This window comes from Gorilla gorilla, chromosome 11 (assembly GCF_029281585.2).
Source record: "Gorilla gorilla gorilla isolate KB3781 chromosome 11, NHGRI_mGorGor1-v2.1_pri, whole genome shotgun sequence".
In the NCBI taxonomy this organism is placed as follows: Eukaryota; Metazoa; Chordata; class Mammalia; order Primates; family Hominidae; genus Gorilla; species Gorilla gorilla.
This window is the reverse complement of record NC_073235.2, coordinates 18,661,177-18,679,852: the sequence shown is the minus strand read 5'-3', so window position 1 is coordinate 18,679,852 and position 18,676 is coordinate 18,661,177. Positions and strand designations below refer to the sequence as shown.

At 38.4% G+C, this 18,676-nt stretch overlaps 1 long non-coding RNA gene across 1 annotated transcript in view; it reads left to right on the top strand.

Annotated features, from left to right (window-relative positions):
- The window catches only part of LOC134756612 (uncharacterized), a 511,329-nt gene that overhangs the window by 454,605 nt on the left and 38,048 nt on the right, over nucleotides 1-18,676 (top strand). The gene's annotated exons all lie outside the window — the stretch shown is intronic.

Here is an 18,676-nt window from a genome sequence, read left to right as displayed (position 1 = left end):
TAACAGCGGCTTTCTCTGGATAGTGATATTACAGGCAATATTTGTTTTTTTTTTCTCATGTTGTTCTGTGCTTTTTTCATTTTCTGTAGTTATCAATACTAATATTGTAATCAGATTATGAAAAATCGTAAAACAAAGGAGAAGAGAGAGGAAGGATTAGGTGTGCTCTATGTATCTCATCAAATGTATTTAGAAATATTAAAAATTTAGGTCTTGTTGGCCAGGCATGGTGACTCATGCCTGTAATCCCAGCACTTTGGGAGGCCAAGACAGGCAGATCACCTGAGGTCAGGAGTTTGAAACCAGCCATGCCAACATGGCAAAACCTCATCTCTACTAAAAATACAAAAATTAGCCAGGCGTGGTGATGGGCACCTGTAATTCCAGCTACTTGGGGGTCTGAGATACAAGAAAGGCTTGAATCCAGGAGGTGGAGGTTGCAGTGAGCCAAGATTGCACTACTGCTCTCCAGCCTGGGAAGCAGAGCTAGACTCCATCTAAGAAACAAATAACAAATAATTTAGGTATTGTTTTCCAAGAATATTTAATCCTATAGGGATAGATGTGATTAACAGATGTGAAACAGTGGAAGAATTATATGAGACAAAGCTTAATCATATTAATTTAACTTAGTATTTTCTAGCCACTTTTTGAGAATGCAATGACCTGCCAAAACTATGCTGGGACAAAGGGTGCAGCTTAGAGCATGCCACAGCAAACACTTCTATTGTGTGTTAAAGTGACTGTGGGTCAAGATTTTTAGCTTCTTTCCTATCACAAAAGTAAGGATTCTTTGAGCTTCCCTCCAGAGCTACAAAGGCTATGAACAGAGTTCTCAGTATATATACATTTGCCAGTTCTGGTACAATTTGATGGAGTTTCCATAATTTAAAGTCATATCTCTAATTTCAAGTCAGCAAATCAAAAGCAAAATCTATTGCTATTCTGTTTTTCAAATATCTCTCTGAAATTTTTCCCTTCTTAAACTATTTTGGGTCTTTTGTTTTACAGCAACCTGGGGAGCATGTCTGTGGAAGTGACTGATGTGGGTACTATAGGATAACTATATGAGTTTTATTGTGTGTGGTTGTTACATATTTGGGCAAATGGTTTGACTTGCATTATCTTGAAAATCAAATTTAAAACTGAATAGTGTTTGTGATGGTTCTGCTGCTGCTGTGCTTTCTTTTTCTGAAATGAGTGTGACTTCTGATCGATTTTTTGAACAGCCCATCACAATTTTCATTTTACATTTTGTGATATTAGTTTTGTTCTTAGAGAAATTAAGGGAATAAAGGTATTTTTCGATAAAGACTTAAGGATGTGAAACCTAATCACCAAGAATATTAACCAAATGCTTTTTTTTATTAACATCTAGTCTCTAACTGAATTGTCTTAGTAATGATCAGTTTATGTAGCTTTAAAGATACAGGGAAATGCAAAATCTGGGTTAAAAAAAAAAACCCTTTCTTATGGTAAGCTGTTTTACTTCTTTTCTTATATTTCTCTTTACATATAAAAGACATTTTCAATGCTACAAAATTTGCAATAGAAAAATAAGTTTCAGTGGTCTCAGTTGCTAAGATATTGTGAGAAACAATAGAAAGAAATCAGTTCAGTTTGTGATACTTTTAACCACTTTTTTTTTTCTTTTTGAGACGGAGTTTTGCTCTGTCATCCAGGCCAGAGTGTACTGGCACGATCTTGGCTCACTGCAACTTCCGCCTCCCAGGTTCAAGTAATTCTCTCACCTCTGCCCCCTTAGTAGCTGGGACTACAGGCAAGTGCCACCACGTCGGGCTAATTTTTGTATTTTTAGTAGAGACAGGGTTTCACCATGTTGGCCAGGCTAGTCTCGAACACCTGACCTCAAAAGATCCGCCCACCTCAGCCTCCAGAAGTGCTGGGATTACAGTGCCACCTTGCCTGGCCTTTTATCCACTTTTAAATCTTTGTTTTAAATAACCCGGGTATAAAGCAAATACAGGAGTGACTTTAAAAATTTATTATCAAAATATTGGTAGCATGCACATGAAAATTAGTATGATTTATATTAAAGAAAAATTCCATTTTTTTGCATCATTAGCATACCAATACAGAATCATAAGTTTGTGAGATTAAGAAAAAAAAACTGTTTTTAGGAGAAAGCATTTATCCTTATTGTTCTCAGCTGCTAGACCCTTACCCTAGATCTGCCAGTCTCAAAAGCATACATAACTATTTCCAAAGCAGTTCCAGCCTTGTGTGTGTGTGTGTGCATGCATGTGTGTAAAATGTATGTAACATATTTCTATATAATATAGTAAACAATAATATTATGTTTCTGTGGCTCAGCTCTAAAGAAACTTCATTTCCTTCCAATTCCTCCAGAGAGTTCTGAGAACTCCCAAGAGGTCAGCCATCTTCCAGATTCATGGCATACACTGCTTTCCCATCTCTGGCTTTTGTTCACTGTGATGACCTCTCCTAAGGCACCAGTTATAGAGTTAATACCTCCAAAGTTGCCAATATTCCTGTTTTGCCTATCCTAGTACCACCCTCACTGCTTCTGGTGCTCACCCATTTCTGGAGCAAAGCTCTGCATTTTTTATATGAAATGTGCAGACGTGTGCCACAAGCACATCTCCTTTAACACCGCTGATCAGTTATCCCTGCAGAAGATTTTGGACAAATTCTTTGTGAAAGAGTTTCTTTAAAAATATTTTATTATTCTTCACTGAATACTCTTGATCTCAGGCAAGAGTCTGAGGGCTGGGCCAGAAGGTAATTGAAGGGACCTACCTGATGTGGTGTGAAAGAAGCCAGACACAAATGCGTACTATATAATTTAATCTACAAGGAATTCAAAAACAGGAAATGTGAATTTGTGATTTTAGAAGTGAAGTTAATGGTTAACTTTGAAAAGGAGAAAAGAATTAAAGATGGAGAGGAGACACAAACTGGAGCTTACTAGGAGGTGATGACATTACTGTTCTCGATTTTGTCTATTGTCACATTTTGTCAATGATTACAACTCTGTTAAGTATTCAGAAATTATGAAAGCATAACTTCTTCAATTATGTAGTTCAACATTCTTTAGGGCTACATCTTTGCATCACCTGGAATCATCTTGTCTCTACACAATGGGACGTGGCATAACAGCTGAAAGTTTATCCCTGTCAATATCTGGGGATGTAGAACATAGGCCACACCATCATAAACTTCTTGGACTGGAGTCTTTCTTATCCTAGGCCAGTACCAAAATATTAATACCTTCTTCATGTTCCATCTTCTAAACACAGGTTGGCAATTCCAAGAATTGTTTATTCTTAACTAGAATTGTTTATTTTTAACCCCTTTCTCTTCCTAACATCTTCATGACAGAGATTACTTTCTGGTATGTTTAAAATTATTTTAGCATTTAATTATCCTTTTATTCCTAATTTATTTTCTGGCATTCGATTTAGTAGAGATAAATGAGCACAAAACTTGGTTTCATGCAGACCTGAAGACCTGATTTCAAATTACATCTATGCATTTTTTATCTGAATGATTTAGGGCAACTTACTCAAACTCATTGAGTCTCAGTTTTCCTATTGCAAAGTAAAAGTAAAAAAGCTTACTCATTATATTGCTTATAGTAAAGAGTGAAGTAAAATAAGTATGAACAATATATGTATTGCATTTGTCTCACAGAATGCTAATTCCATTTCTCTTTTAAATTATTATTTTTGGCTGGGCACAGTGGCTCCCACCTGTAATCCCAATAATTTGGGAGGCTGAGGTGGGTGGATTACCTGAGGTCGGGAGTTAGAGACCAGCCTGACCAACATGGCAAAACCCCATCTCTACTAAAAAAATACAAATATTAGCTGGGTGCAGTGGCAGGTACCTGTAACCCCAGCTACTCAGGAGGCTGAAGCAGGAGAATTGCTTGAACCCGGGAAGCAGAGGTTGCATGCAGTGAGCAGGATCATGTCATTGCACTCCAGCCAGGGTGACAGAGCAAGACGCCATCTCAAAAGAAAAAAAATATATTTTTTCAATAAAGAAAAAAGGCTTAATTGGCTCATGGTTCCACAAGGTGTACTGACACACTATGCTGGCATGTGCTTGGCTTCTGAAGAAGTCTCAGAAAACTTACAATCATGACAGAAAGTAAAGAGGGAGCCAGAAATTCACACATCCAGAGCAGGAGGAAGACAGAGAGGGAGAGGTGCTACCCACTTTTAAACAACCAGATCTTATGAAAACTCTATCACAAGAACAGCACCAAGAAGATGGTGCAAAACCATTGGTAAAGGACCACCTCCATGATCCAGTCACCTCCCAAAGGCCCAACCTCCAAAACTGGGAATTACAATTCAACATGAGATTTTGAGGAGGAACACAGATCGAAACCATATCATTCTGCCCGACCCATCCCAAATCTCATGTCCTTCTCACATTTCACAATACAACAATACAATCATGCCTTCCCAACAGTCTCCTAAAGTCTTAACTCATTCCATCATTAACTCAAAAGTCCAAAGTCTCATCTGAGACAAGGCAAGTGCCTTCCACCTATAAGCCTGCAAAAAAAAAAAAAACAAAACAAAAAAAGCAAAACAAAACAAAAAAAACAAAGTTAGTTACTTCCAAGATACAATGGGAGTATAGGCATTGGATAAATATTCCTAATCCAAAATAAAGCAATTGGCCAAAAGAAAGGAACTGCAGGCCCCATGCAAGTCTAAAACGAAGCAGGGCAGTCACTAAATATGAAAGCTCCAAAATAATCTCCTTTCACTCCATGTCCCACATCCAGGGCAAACTGATGCAATGGTTGGGCTCTCAAGGCCTTCAGCAGCTCCACTCCTGTGGCTTTACAGGGTTCAGTCCCTGTGTCTGCACTCATGGGCTGGTACTGAATACCTATAGCTTTTCCAGCTACAGGGTGCAAGCTGCCAGTGAATCCACTTCATTCTGGGGTCTGAAGGATGATGGCCCTTTTCTCACAGCTCCACTAGGCAGTGTCCCAGTGGGGACTGTGTGTGGAGACTCCAACTCAACATTTCCCGTTTGCACTGCCCTAGTACAGGTTCTCCACGAGGGCTCCACCCCTGCAGCGGGCTTCTCCCAGGACATACAGGCTTTTCCATACATCCTCACAAATCTAGACAGAGGCTCCCAAGCTTCAACTCCTGCACTCTGCGCACCTGTAGGATAAACACCACATGGAAGATGCCAGGGCTTATGGCTTGAATACTCTGAAGCAGTGGATCAAATTGTACCTGGGTGCCTTTTAGCCATGGCTGTAATTAGGGTGGCCAGGATGAAAGGAGCAGTGTCCAGAGGTTGTGCAGAGCAGTAGGGCCCTGGATCTGGCCCATTAAATCATTCTCCCCTCCTAGGCTTTCAAGCCTGTGATGAGAGGGTCTCCTTGAAGTTTTCTGAAACGACTTTGAGGTCTTTTCTGCATTGTGTTGGCTATTAGCACTTGGCTGATCTTTACTTATACAAATTTCTGCAACCTGCTTAAGTTCCTTCACTGAAAATGGGCATTTTTTTTCTACCACGTGGCCAGTTTGCAAATTTTCCAAACTTTTACACTCTGCTTCCCCTTTAAATATAAGTTTCAGTTTTATGGGTTTTTCTGCTCATGCATATGAGCATAGCCATTTAGAAGCAGCTAGGCCAAGTCTTGAATACTTTCCTGCTTAGAAATTTCTTCTGCCAGATACTATAAATAATCATTCTCAGGTTCAAAGTTCCGCAGATTCCCTAGGGCAGCAGCAAAATGCAGCCAGGTTATTCACTAGGGCAGAACAAAAGTTACCTTTGCTCCAATTCCCAATAAGTTCTTCATTTCCATTTAAGACATCCTCAGCCTGGACTTCATTGTTCAGACCACTATCAGCATTTTGGTCACAACCATTCAACAAATCATTAGGAAGTTCCAAACCTTCCCTCATCTTCCTGTCTTCTTCTGAGCCCTCCAAATTCTTCCAACCTCTGTCCGTTATCCAGGTCTAAAGTCACTTCCACATTTGCAGGTCTCTTTATAGCAATGCCCCATTCCTCAGTACCAATTTTCTGTATTAGTCTGTTCTTGCATCACTATGAAGAAATACCTGAAACTGGGTAATCTATAAAGAAAAGAGGTTTAACTGACTCATGGTTTTGCAGGCTGTACAGGAAGCATGATGCATCTGTCCAGCTTCTGAGAAGGCCTCAGGACACTTACAACTATGGTGAAAGTTAAAGGGGGAGCCAGCACTTCACATGGCTGGAACAGAAGGGAGAGAGTTAAATTGTTTCTGATTAAAAGTGGTCAATGGAAAAATACTCTTTTTTATTAGAGGAATGAGTGTCCTTCTCTTGCAAGAATATAGAATATTTAGAGGCCTTTGATATTTTTAGCATGAAAAATGTAAGATAAATTAAATATATTAATTTTTTATGTATGCTCTAAAATTATTTTTTTCACAATATCTTGGTTGTCAAATAATAAGTTTCTTGTGTTTTTTCTTGGCTGCATAAATGTCTTCTTTTGAGAAGTGTCTGTTCATGTCATTTGCCCACTTTTTAGTGGGGTTGTTTGTTTTTTTCTTATAAATTTGTTTGAGTTCATTGTAGATTCTGGATATTAGCCCTTTGTCAGATGAGTAGGTTGCAAAAATTTTCTCCCATTTTGTAGGTTGCCTGTTCACTCCTATGGTAGTTTTTTTTTGCTGTACAGAAGCTCTTTAGTTTAATGAGATCCCATTTGTCAATTTTGTCTTCTGTTGCCATTGCTTTTGGTGTTTTAGACATGAAGTCCTTGCCCATGGCTATGTCCTGAATGGTATTGCCTAGGTTTTCTTCTAGGGTTTTGATGGTTTTAGGTCTAACATTTAAGTCTTTAATCCATCTTGAATTAATTTTTGTATAAGGTGTAAGGAAGGGATCCAGTTTCAGCTTTCTACATATGGCTAGCCAGTTTTCCCAGCACCATTTATTAAATAGGGAATCCTTTCCCCATTTCTTGTTTTTGTCAGGTTTGTCAAAGATCAGATAGTTGTAGATATGCAGCGTTATTTCTGAGGGCTCTGTTCTGTTCCATTGATCTATATCTCTGTTTTGGTACCAGTACCATGCTGTTTTGGTTACTGTAGCGTTGTAGTATAGTTTGAAGTCAGGTAGTGTGATGCCTCCAGCTTTGTTCTTTTGGCTTAGGATTGACTTGGCAATGCGGGCTCTTTTTTGGTTCCCTATGCATGAAAAAATGCTCATCATCACTGGCCATCAGAGAAATGCAAATCAAAACCACAATGAGATACCATCTCACACCAGTTAGAATGGCAATCATTAAAAAGTCAGGAAACAACAGGTGCTGGAGAGGATGTGGACAAATAGGAACACTTTTACACTGTTGGTGGGACTGTAAACTAGTTCAGCCATTGTGGAAGTCAGTGTGGCAATTCCTCAGGGATCTAGAACTAGAAATACCATTTGACCCAGCCATCCCATTACTGGGTATATACCCAAAGGACTATAAATCATGCTGCTATAAAGACACATGCACACGTATGTTTATTGCGGCACTATTCACAATAGCAAAGACTGGAACCAACCCAAATGTCCAACAATGATAGACTGGATTAAGAAAATGTGGCACATATACACCATGGAATACTATGCAGCCATTAAAAATGATGAGTTCATGTCCTTTGCAGGGACATGGATGAAGCTGGACACCATCATTCTCGGCAAACTAACACAGGAACAGAAAACCAAACACCGCATGTTCTCACTTGTTAAGTGGGAGTTGAACAATGAGAGCACATGGACACAGGGAGGGGATCATCACATGCTGGGGCCTGCTGGGGATTGGGGGTGCTAAGGGAGGGATAGCATTAAGATAAATACCTAATGTAGGTGATGGGTTGGTGAGTGCAGCAAACCACCACGGCACATGTATACCTATGTAACAAACCTGCACGTCCTGCACATGTATCCCAGATCTTAAAGTATAATAATAATAAAAAGGAAAAAAAAATATTCTTGTAAAAAGCCTCACAAAAAATTTCAATAGGAAACAAAATTATTAAAAGTTTTATTAGCACTTTAATGGGCTAGAGTTTCAATCCTTATGTAGGGATTTTTTTTAATGTTACTGGAGTTTCATTAAGATCTAATTTTTTTTAAGATATATTTATCTTAAACTGGCCAAATCTCTATATATTAGTTAGTTGTTTTTGTATGTTTTTCTTTTATGGAAGTATCAGAAATACAGAAAAAATAGGGGAAATATATCAAGCTTTTATGGCATAGACTCAGAACTGGAGCATTGTCACTTCTGCCTTCATGCTGCTGACCAAAGCAGATTAAAAAAAAGCAGAGGCCAAAGTCAAGAGATCAGGACAGCACAGTCACCCATAGTGAGGCATGACAGAGTATAGTTGCCCAGGGACATAAATAAGTGAAGCAACAGTTTAAACTATCACAAGTGTCATGAATTCATGTGAGGTTAGTTAGTGTGTAACCAATCATAGGGTTAAATCTTTTAAAAATGCATTTATTTACTCATTAATATAGTAAATCAACAAACAAGTACGTTGAAATCATATACTCTGTAAAGTTAGTGTATGACTGACCTTGCTTTTAAAAACATCACTGTCATTATTTCATTTAGTTATGTATTCAATAAAAATTATTTTTAAACCTCTATCATATGCCATGTTATTTGCAAATGTTCTCCAAAACGTAACTGTCTTATACCCAACAGTTCTCTATAGTGGATAAGCTAATTCACTGACACAGGTATTTGATTTGCAAACAAATGATTGCTTTCAGAGATTTTACTTGGATTTTACATTAAGTAAAAATAAATATTTTTATAGATGATTTATGAGATTGTCTATCAGTGTTGTAGATGAGACTGGTAAGACTTCTTCTTAAATATATTAAAAAGGAGAGAATACTTTCAAACTAATTATATGAGGCCAGCAGTACCCTGATACTAAAGCCAGACAAGGATATTACAAGAAAAGAAAATTACTGGCCAATGTTTCTGATGAGCATATTATAAAAATCTTGAATAAAATACTATCAAACTGAATTCAATAGCACATTAAAGTGATCATGCACCATGATCAAGTGAGGTATATCCCAGAGATGCAAGGATGATTCAACATATATAATTCATACACTTGATACACCACATTAGCAAAATAAAAGACAAAAACTGCATTGTCATCTCAATAGATGCAAAAGTCACTTGGCAAATTTAACATTCGTTCATGATAAAACTTCTCAACAAAACAGATACAGAAGAAATTTACCTCAACACAATAAAGACCATAAATGACAAGTTCACAATTAACATTATACTCAATGGTGAAAAGTTGAAAGCTTTTCATCTAAGATCAGACATAAGAAAAGGATGCCCACTCTAATCACTAGTCTTCAACATAGTACTGTAAGTTCCAGCTAGTAAAATTGAGGAAGAAAAATACAAGATGCTCAAATAGAAAAGAAAGAAGTAAAATTGTCTCTGTTTGATGATCACGTGATGTTATATAGAGAAAGCCATAAGGACTCAACCAAAATCCTTCCAACACTGTTAAACAAATTCAGTAAAGAGGCAGGTTTCAAAATCAACATACAAAAATTAGTGGAATTTCTATACACTAACAACAAACTATCTACAAAATAAAGAAACAATCTCATTTAAAAATAGCACCAAAAAAATTACTTAGGAGTAAATTTAATCAAGGAGATGAAAGACCTGCATACTGAAAACTATAAAACATTGATGAAAAAACAATTAAAGACACAAAGAAGTGGAAAGATATTTTGTGGTCAGGGATTAGACGAATTAATATTTTTAAAATGTACAAAACCCAAAGCAATGTGCAGATTGAATGTAACCCTGATGTGTGAAGTCAGGAACCCCAAACGGAGGGACTGGCTGAAGCCATGGCAGAAGAACATAGATTGTGAAGATTTCATGGACATTTATTAGTAACCCAAATTAATACTTTTATAATTTCTTACACCTGTCTTTACTACAGTCTCTGAACATAAATTGTGAAGATTTCATGGACACTTATCACTTCCCCAATCAATACCCTTGTGATTTCCTATGCCTGTCTTTAATCTCTTAACCCAGTCATTTTCGTAAGCTGAGGAAGATGTATGTCACCCCAGGACCCTGTGATGATTGCGTTAACTGCACAAATTGTTTGTAGAGCATGAGTGTTTGAACAATATGAAACCTGGGCACCTTGAAAAAAGAACAGGATAACAGCAAATTTCAGGGAACAAGAGAGATGACATTAAACTCTGACCACTGGTCAGCCAGGTGGAACAGAGCCATATTTCTATTCTTTCAAAAGCAAATGGGAGAAATATCACTGAATTCTTTTTCTCAGCAAGGAACATCCCTGAGAAAGAGAATGCATCCCTGAGGGTAGGCCTCTAAAATGGCCACTTCAGGGGGCAGTCATCTTTTATGGTCGAAGTTGTAGGGATGAAATAAGCCCCAGTCTCCTGTAGCGCTCCCAGGCTTATTAGGACGAGGAAATTCCCACCTAATAAATTTTGGTTAGACCAGTTGTCTGCTCTCAAACGCTGTCTCCTGATAAGATGTTATCAATGACAACGCATGCCCAAAATTTCATTAGCTATTTTAATTTCGCCCCCGTCCTGTGGTCCTGTGATCCTACCCTGCCTCCATTTGCCTTGTGATATTCTGTTACCTTGTGAAGCACGTGATCTCTGTGACCCACACCCTCTTCATACACTCCCTTCCGTTTTGAAAATCACTAACAAAAATTTGCTGATTTTACAGCTCAGGGGGCATCATGGAACCTGCCCACATGTGATGTAATCCCCCATGGGATTACAGCTCATGCCTGTAATCCCAGCACTTTAGGAGGCTGAGGTGTGTGGATCACCTGAGGTTGGGAGTTTGAGACCAGCCTGACCAACATGCAGAAACCTTGTCTCTACCAAAAATATAAAGTAAGCTGGGCGTGGTGGTGCATGCCTGTAATCCCAGCTACTCGGGAGTCTGGGGCAGGAGAATCACTTGAACCCGAGAGGCAGAAGTTGCAGTGAGCTGAGATCACACCATTGAACTCCAGCCTGGGCAACACGAGTGAAACTCCATCTCACACACACACACGCACAAAAAAAAAAAAAAGAAAGAAAGAAAGAAATGGATATATCAAGAAAATGTGTGTACCACACAATGAAGCCCTAAAAAGGCAGAAAATGCTGTCATTTGCAACAACATGGATGGACCTGGAGGACATTATGCTAAGTTAAATAAGCCAGGTACAGAAAGACAAGCATATTAGTCCATTTTCATACTGCTATGAAGAAATACCCGAGACTGGGTAATTTATAAAGAAAAATAGGTCTAATGGATTCACAGTTCCACATGAGACCTCACAATCATGGTGAAAGGCAAAGGAGGAGCAAAGGCACCTCTTACATGGTGGCAGGCAAGAAGAGCATGTGCAAGGGAACTGCCCTTTATAAAACCATCAGTTCTCCTGAGATTTATTCACTATCACATAAACAGCATGGGAAAAACCCATCCCCATGATTCAATTACTTCCCACTGGTTACCTCCCACAACATAGGGGATTATGGGAGCTACAATTCAAAATGAGATTTGGGTGGGGACGCAGCTAAATCTTATCAACAAATAATATAAAATCTCATATGTGGAATCTAAAAAGTCAATCTCATAGAAAGAGAGAATAGAAAGGATTTTACCAGAGGCTGAGGGTTTTGGGGATGCATGGGGAAAAAGGAGATATTGATCAGCTTCTGTTAGACAGGAGAAATGTTTTAGTATCTATTGCACTGTATGGTGACCACAGTTAATTATAAGTTAGTGTGTGTTTCAAAATTGCTGACAGAATTGATTTTTTGCATTCTACCACATACAAAAAAAAGGATAACTAGATGAAGTGATGGATGTGTTAATTAGCTTAATGTACTCTTTCACACAGAGACCAAGACATTACATTGTACCTCATAATATATACACAAATATTATTTATCAATTAGAAATATATAAATCAATATTGTTAAAATATTTTATAATTTTTGGCCAATATTTTTTAATGTAATGTCTTTTGCCAAATGTTTAAACTATTGGCCCATTGATCAAATTCAAGCAAAAATGAGTCTTCTTTGGCCAGCAAAATAGTTAAATATTCTCACATTGGAATGTCCTTAGGAGTGACATGTACCCACTGGTTAACCTATTACTAGGACTCAATCTCTCTGTACATTTGATTAAGTCTCATTATCCAAAAGGACATTTGATTTTGTGTATTTTGCTTTATGGTTTACAACACCAAAGCACAGGTTCTCAGTCTTCCGTGTATTTGAACTGTTCCAAAACTAGCAAAAAATATTTGGACCCTTTTTATAATTAGCCCTAGAAATTATGTGAGATAGCCAATCATTCATGCACCTTAGCTGGAAATGTGTAATATCTGCAGTCCACACGTGGTAGATAAATTAAGTAAGCCACCAAGGCATTAGTCTAAGGGTTGAAAATACAAAGAATATGGAGCTATTGCCTTCAGTGAACTCAATTTCTAGTACATTCAACAAATTTTTTTCTGATGGAGCAGGATAAGGTTTCCATGTGGATGTGATGACATCTCATCTGAATCTTGATGAAAAATAATTTCCTAGGTGAACAAGGAGAAACAGGTACAGGGAAGTACTTGTGACAACAGTCACACAAAATGACCTCTTTTGTGAAAGGTGGGTAAATTTAAGCTCCTAAGACCAGACAATGAAAACGCCTTCTCTGCAGTGTAAGAGTGTGCTTCTCCAGACTGCCACCCACCCACTAGTCATCTATATATAGAAAGTTCCTTCTCTCTCCAAAGGTTACTGATAATTGCCTTCCCTATAGCCATTCTACTCCTCTTTCATTTGGGAAAAGGTAATATGTATGAATACAATCATGATTTTTCTAGATGCTGTCCTACAGCAAGGGTTGGCCATGAGATCCCATTCTGGAAGGTGAAATATAAATGGAATTAGTGGTTAGAGCCTTTGGGAAAGCTATTGCATTCCAGATAAAGATGAGACATCACTTGGCATATATCTCATTTCTCCTTACCCTTTTCTTTTAGCCTTCCTCCTGCCTGGAACATGATAATGATACTTAGAGTTGTTGCTGCCATTTTGTGAGTGATAATTTACAGGTCACATTTGGCAGGCTTCTAAATTCACTTGCCTAGTGTAAGAGTGTGCTTCTCCAGCCTGCCACCCACCCACTAGTCATCTATATATGAATGTGACTTGCCCAGGGGAGGTTTCATGATTCCTGGCTTACATCCTATTCCTGAGTAAAGATCATAACACGAATTCCTCAAATATTATCTTGAGTTCCTCAAACTTTTGACATATCGGTTAAGACATAACTTACTGACATTGAAAAGGAGACTGACTTATTTCTGACTATTTCTGAATCATGAAGTTTTTCTGATTCATGAAGTTTTACTGATTGTTTTGCATTTAATTTAAGTGTAAAACATTTTAGCCTGTTTGTTGTAATCCGTAGCCTAGGATTGTAACCTTTGTATTATACTCTCCAATGAAAAGGACAACTCCAGTTTGAGGATTCCACTTCCTTTTCTCTAAACTTTTCATAAAAGCCTCCCAACTTGCAACAGACTCTGTAACATACTCATTTTTGTTGGTGTGTCTTCCAGGGTTGATTCTCACATTTGGCTTCCAGTAAACCTTTATCAAAATATTTCTGCCTCAACAGCCTTAATTTTGGTTGATGTGAGCTTAAAGCTGAAAGCTCCTACTAAGGCCAGTGCAGCAGCAAAACACAATAGAAGACATTTAGGTCCTGTCGTGGAACCAGCAAACCAGCCCTGGACCACCTCTTTCTGGACCTTTTTCTTTGCGAGGAATAAAACAAACCTGCTGCTTGTTTAGGCCATAGTTTTTCAGGTTTTCTTTTTCTTGAAACCAGATGTAGTCATGGCTGATAAATCTTCTAGCCAGATAACAAATACTGAGAATTCTAATGTGCTTGGAGTCAAGATAATTTCTATTTACAGAAGATGCGAAGATAACAAGGATATGATCCCTGTTTCTTTTTAAAGTGTGTCCAATGATACAAACTTTTGCTTTTAAACTAAATACTTATTTATGTTGATAAGCTAGTTATCCAAATACATGAAGACATCCACTAATCCTTTCTGGAAGGTTCATTTTTATTCATCTATATACCTACTATCACAGTTTATTTAATATACCTTATAATAATGCTTCACTGTATGAAAATATCTCACCATGTCGAGATGTTCTGGCCCATCATGAGCGTTTAATGACCTTGCTTACAAGCATAACTCTACTATAAATACAATCCTTGCCTAAGTAACAACTTCCATAGTAAAAACCTTGCAGAAGGTATGTTTATCCAGAAGTTTCCTTTTATGTGTGTACAAAAAAAGGATTCAGGTTACATATATTGATACTTGTTGGATATAGGAGGGAAATAGGTGTGAAAAGAGACTCCCATGAAGAGGGGTGGGTTAGCAAGACTAGATAGGCATTCCAAAGGACTAATGCCTTAGAACATACGTACTCATTTTCAGCAATGCTGGTTTTTTTTTTTTTATTGTCTGAAGTATAAAAAAAAAAGATGTTTTGGGGTTGGGTGCAGTGGCTCACGCCTGTAGTCCCAGCACTTTGGGAGGCTGAGGTGACACCTGAGGTCAGGAGTTCGAGACTAGCCTGGCCAACATGGCAAAACCCCATCTCTACTAAAAGTACAAAAATTAGCCAGGCATGGTGGCGGGCACCTGTAATCCCAGCTACTCAGGAGGCTGAGGCAGGAGAACTGCTTAAACCCCGTTAAACCCCGGAGGTGGAGATTGCAGTGAGCGAAGATCATGCCACTGCACTCCAGACTAGATGACTAGAGTGAGACTCTGTCACAAAAAAAAAAAAAAAAAAAAAGAAGAAGAAGATGTTTTGAATTGGTTCTTGCCTATACATTAACTGTGATGGTTAATACTGAGTGTCAACTTGATTGGACTGAAGGAGGCAAAGTATTGTTCCTGGGTGTGTCTGTGAGGGTGTTGCCAAAGGATATTAACATTTGTGTCAGTGGACTGGGAAAGGCCAACCCACCCTCAGTCTGGGTGGGCACAATCTAATCAGCTGCTAGTATGGCCAGAATAAAAGCAGGCAGAGAACGTGAAAACACTAGACTGGCTTAGTCTTCAAGCCTACATCTTTCTCCCATGCTGGATGTTTCTGGCCCTCGAACATCGGACTCCAAGGTCTTCAGCTTTGAGACTCAGACTGGCTTCCTTGCTCCTCATCTTGTCAGATGGCCTATTGTGGGACCTTACCTTGTGATCATGTGACTTAATACTCCTTAATAAACTCCTCTTTATATATACATCTATCCTATTAATTCTGTCCCTCTAGAGAACCCTGAATAATAGATTAACTTTTGGCATGGAGTGCAAAAAATGACTGGCATTTATCTCCAGGTGAGTCTATTTCTGTTTTTCCCAAGAACCAGCACAATGTCTACGCAGTTACTTTCTGGGTAAATAATTGGAAATTTTGTTCCTCATTTGAAAGGAACACTTTTTGCTTTCTGTAAATATGTGAGAAGAACCCAGACCTCCCAGGCATGTGTTTCTTCTACATAATCACAGCTGGGCCTTGGTGATGGTTTGACTGAATCATGCACCTTGGATCTCCCCAGCAGGGAAAACTAATGCTAGCATGAACAGCTGTGCATCTTTGTAAGGCTGAAACACTCTCATTTACTCTACTGGGGGTGAACATTTTCAGATAAAATAAGAGACAACTGTGATCTGATAAGTATATATATATATATATATATCAGTGTTCCAAATAGGGATGAAGTTAGCTAACCTTTTTTTTTCTTTCTATAATTAGCTACTTTCTCTTTTATAGACAGTTTTTTGTTGAATCTATGGCAACCTAAGTTTGCAAACATCACTGTAAAATCCCATATGTTCCTGATTTCCTTGAAGATCAGGCTGTGTTCAAGTCCCCCACCACTGAGCTGTGAAAGTTTAAAAATGTCTTAGCTTATAAAATGTACTGATCTACCAAGGAGTGTTTCCTTTATATCTCATGAGAAGCTTTTTATTGAAATAGTGAGAAATAGAAAAACTCAAGGCATTAGAAATAAAAACGGTTTGAGAGATCATTTAGAGTGACTTCTAAAATAAGTTTAGAATACTTTTGATGAATTTGGATGCTGCAAATGTTTAACTCAGAGACTAGTTTGAACAAAACATTTCAAATAATATAAGGCCAGGCACAGTGGCTCACACCTGTAATCCTGGCACTTTGGGAGGCTGACCACTTGAGACCAGGAGTTCAAGACGATTCTGGACAACATGGTGAAACCCTGTCTTTACTAAAAATACAAAAATTAGCCAGGCATGTTGGCATGTGTCTGTAGTGCCATAGTCCCAGCTAGTCTGGGAGCTGAAGTGGCAGGATCCCTTGAGCCTAGGAGACGGAGGTTGCAGTGAGCTGAGATCGCACCACTACATTCTAGATGTCTAGGTGACAGAGTGAGACTCTGCCTCAAAAAAAAGGAAAAAAGAATAAAAATTCAAAATAATGTAAATGCTAATGTCATCTAGAAAGTTTTTTTTCTACAAAAGATTCCTTTTTATATTTTTTATTTTTATTAAAGCTTTAGGGTACATGTGCACATTGTGCAGGTTAGTTACATATGTATACGTGTGCCATGCTGGTGCGCTGCACCCAACAACTCGTCATCTAGCATTAGGTATATCTCCCAATGCCATCCCTCCCCCCTCCCCCCACCCCACAAGTCTCGAGTGTGATATTCCCCTTCCTGTGTCCATGTGATTTCATTGTTCAGTTCCCACCTATGAGTGAGAATATGCGGTGTTTGGTTTTTTGTTCTTGCAATAGTTTACTGAGAATGATGACTTCCAATTTCATCCATGTCACTACAAAGGACATGAACTCATCCTTTTTTATGGCTGCATAGTATTCCATGGTGTATATGTGCCACATTTTCTTAATCCAGTCTATCATTTTTGGACATTTGTGTTGGTTCCAAGCCTTTGCTATTCTGAATAATGCCACAATAAACATACGTGTGCATGTGTCTTTATAGCAGCATGATTTATAGTCCTTTGGGTATTTACCCAGTAATGGGATGGCTGGGTCAAATGGTACTTCCAGTTCTAGATCCCTGAGGAATCGCCACACTGACTTCCACAATGGTTGAACTAGTTTACAGTCCCATCAACAGTGTAAAAGTGTTCCTGTTTGTCCACATCCTCTCCAGCACCTGTTGTTTCCTGACTTTTTAATGATTGCCATTCTAACTGGTGTGAGATGGTATCTCATTGTGGTTTTGATTTGCATTTCTCTGATGGCCAGTGATGATAAGCATTTTTTCATGTGTTTTTTTGGCTGCATAAATGTCTTCTTTTGAGAAATGTCTGTTCATGTCCTTCGCCCACTTTTTGATGGGGTTGTTTGTTTTTTTTCTTGTAAATTTGTTTGAGTTCATTGCAGATTCTGGATATTAGCCCTTTGTCAGATGAGTAGGTTGTGAAAATTTTCTCCCATGTTGTAGGTTGCCTGTTCACTCTGATGGTAGTTTCTTTTGCTGTGCAGAAGCTCTTTAGTTTAATTAGATCCCATTTGTCAATTTTGGCTTTTGTTGCCATTGCTTTTGGTGTTTTAGACATGAAGTCCTTGCCCATGCCTATGTCCTGAATGGTAAAGCCTAGGTTTTCTTCTAGGGTTTTTATGGTTTTAGGTCTAACGTTTAAGTCTTTAATCCATCTGGAATTGATTTTTGTATAAGGTGTAAGGAAGGGATCCAGTTTCAGCTTTCTACATATGGCTAGCCAGTTTTCCCAGCACCATTTATTAAATAGGGAATCCTTTCCCCATTGCTTGTTTTTCTCAGGTTTGTCAAAGATCAGATAGTTGTAGATATGCGGCATTGTTTCTGAGGGCTCTGTTCTGTTCCATTGATCTATATCTCTGTTTTGGTACCAGTACCATGCTGTTTTGGTTACTGTAGCCTTGTAGTATAGTTTGAAGTCAGGTAGTGTGATGCCTCCAGCTTTGTTCTTTTGGCTTAGGATTGCCTTGGCGATGCGGGCTCTTTTTTGGTTCCATATGAACTTTAAAGTAGTTTTTTCCAATTCTGTGAAGAAAGGCATTGGTAGCTTGATGGGGATGGCATTGAATCTATAAATTACCTTGGGCAGTATGGCCATTTTCACGACATTGATTCTTCCTACCCATGAGCATGGAATGATCTTCCATTTGTTTGTATCCTCTTTTATTTCCTTGAGCAGTGGTTTGTAGTTCTCCTTGAAGAGGTCCTTCACATCCCTTGTAAGTTGGATTCTTAGGTATTTTATTCTCTTTGAAGCAATTGTGAATGGGAGTTCACTCGTGATTTGGCTCTCTGTTTGTCTGTTGTTTGTGTATAAGAATGCTTGTGATTTTTGTACATTGATTTTGTATCCTGAGACTTTGCTGAAGTTGCTTATCAGCTTAAGGAGATTTTGGGCTGAGACAGTGGGGTTTTCTAGATATACAATCATGTCGTCTGCAAACAGGGACAATTTGACTTCCTCTTTTCCTAATTGAATACCTTTATTTCCTTCTCCTGCCT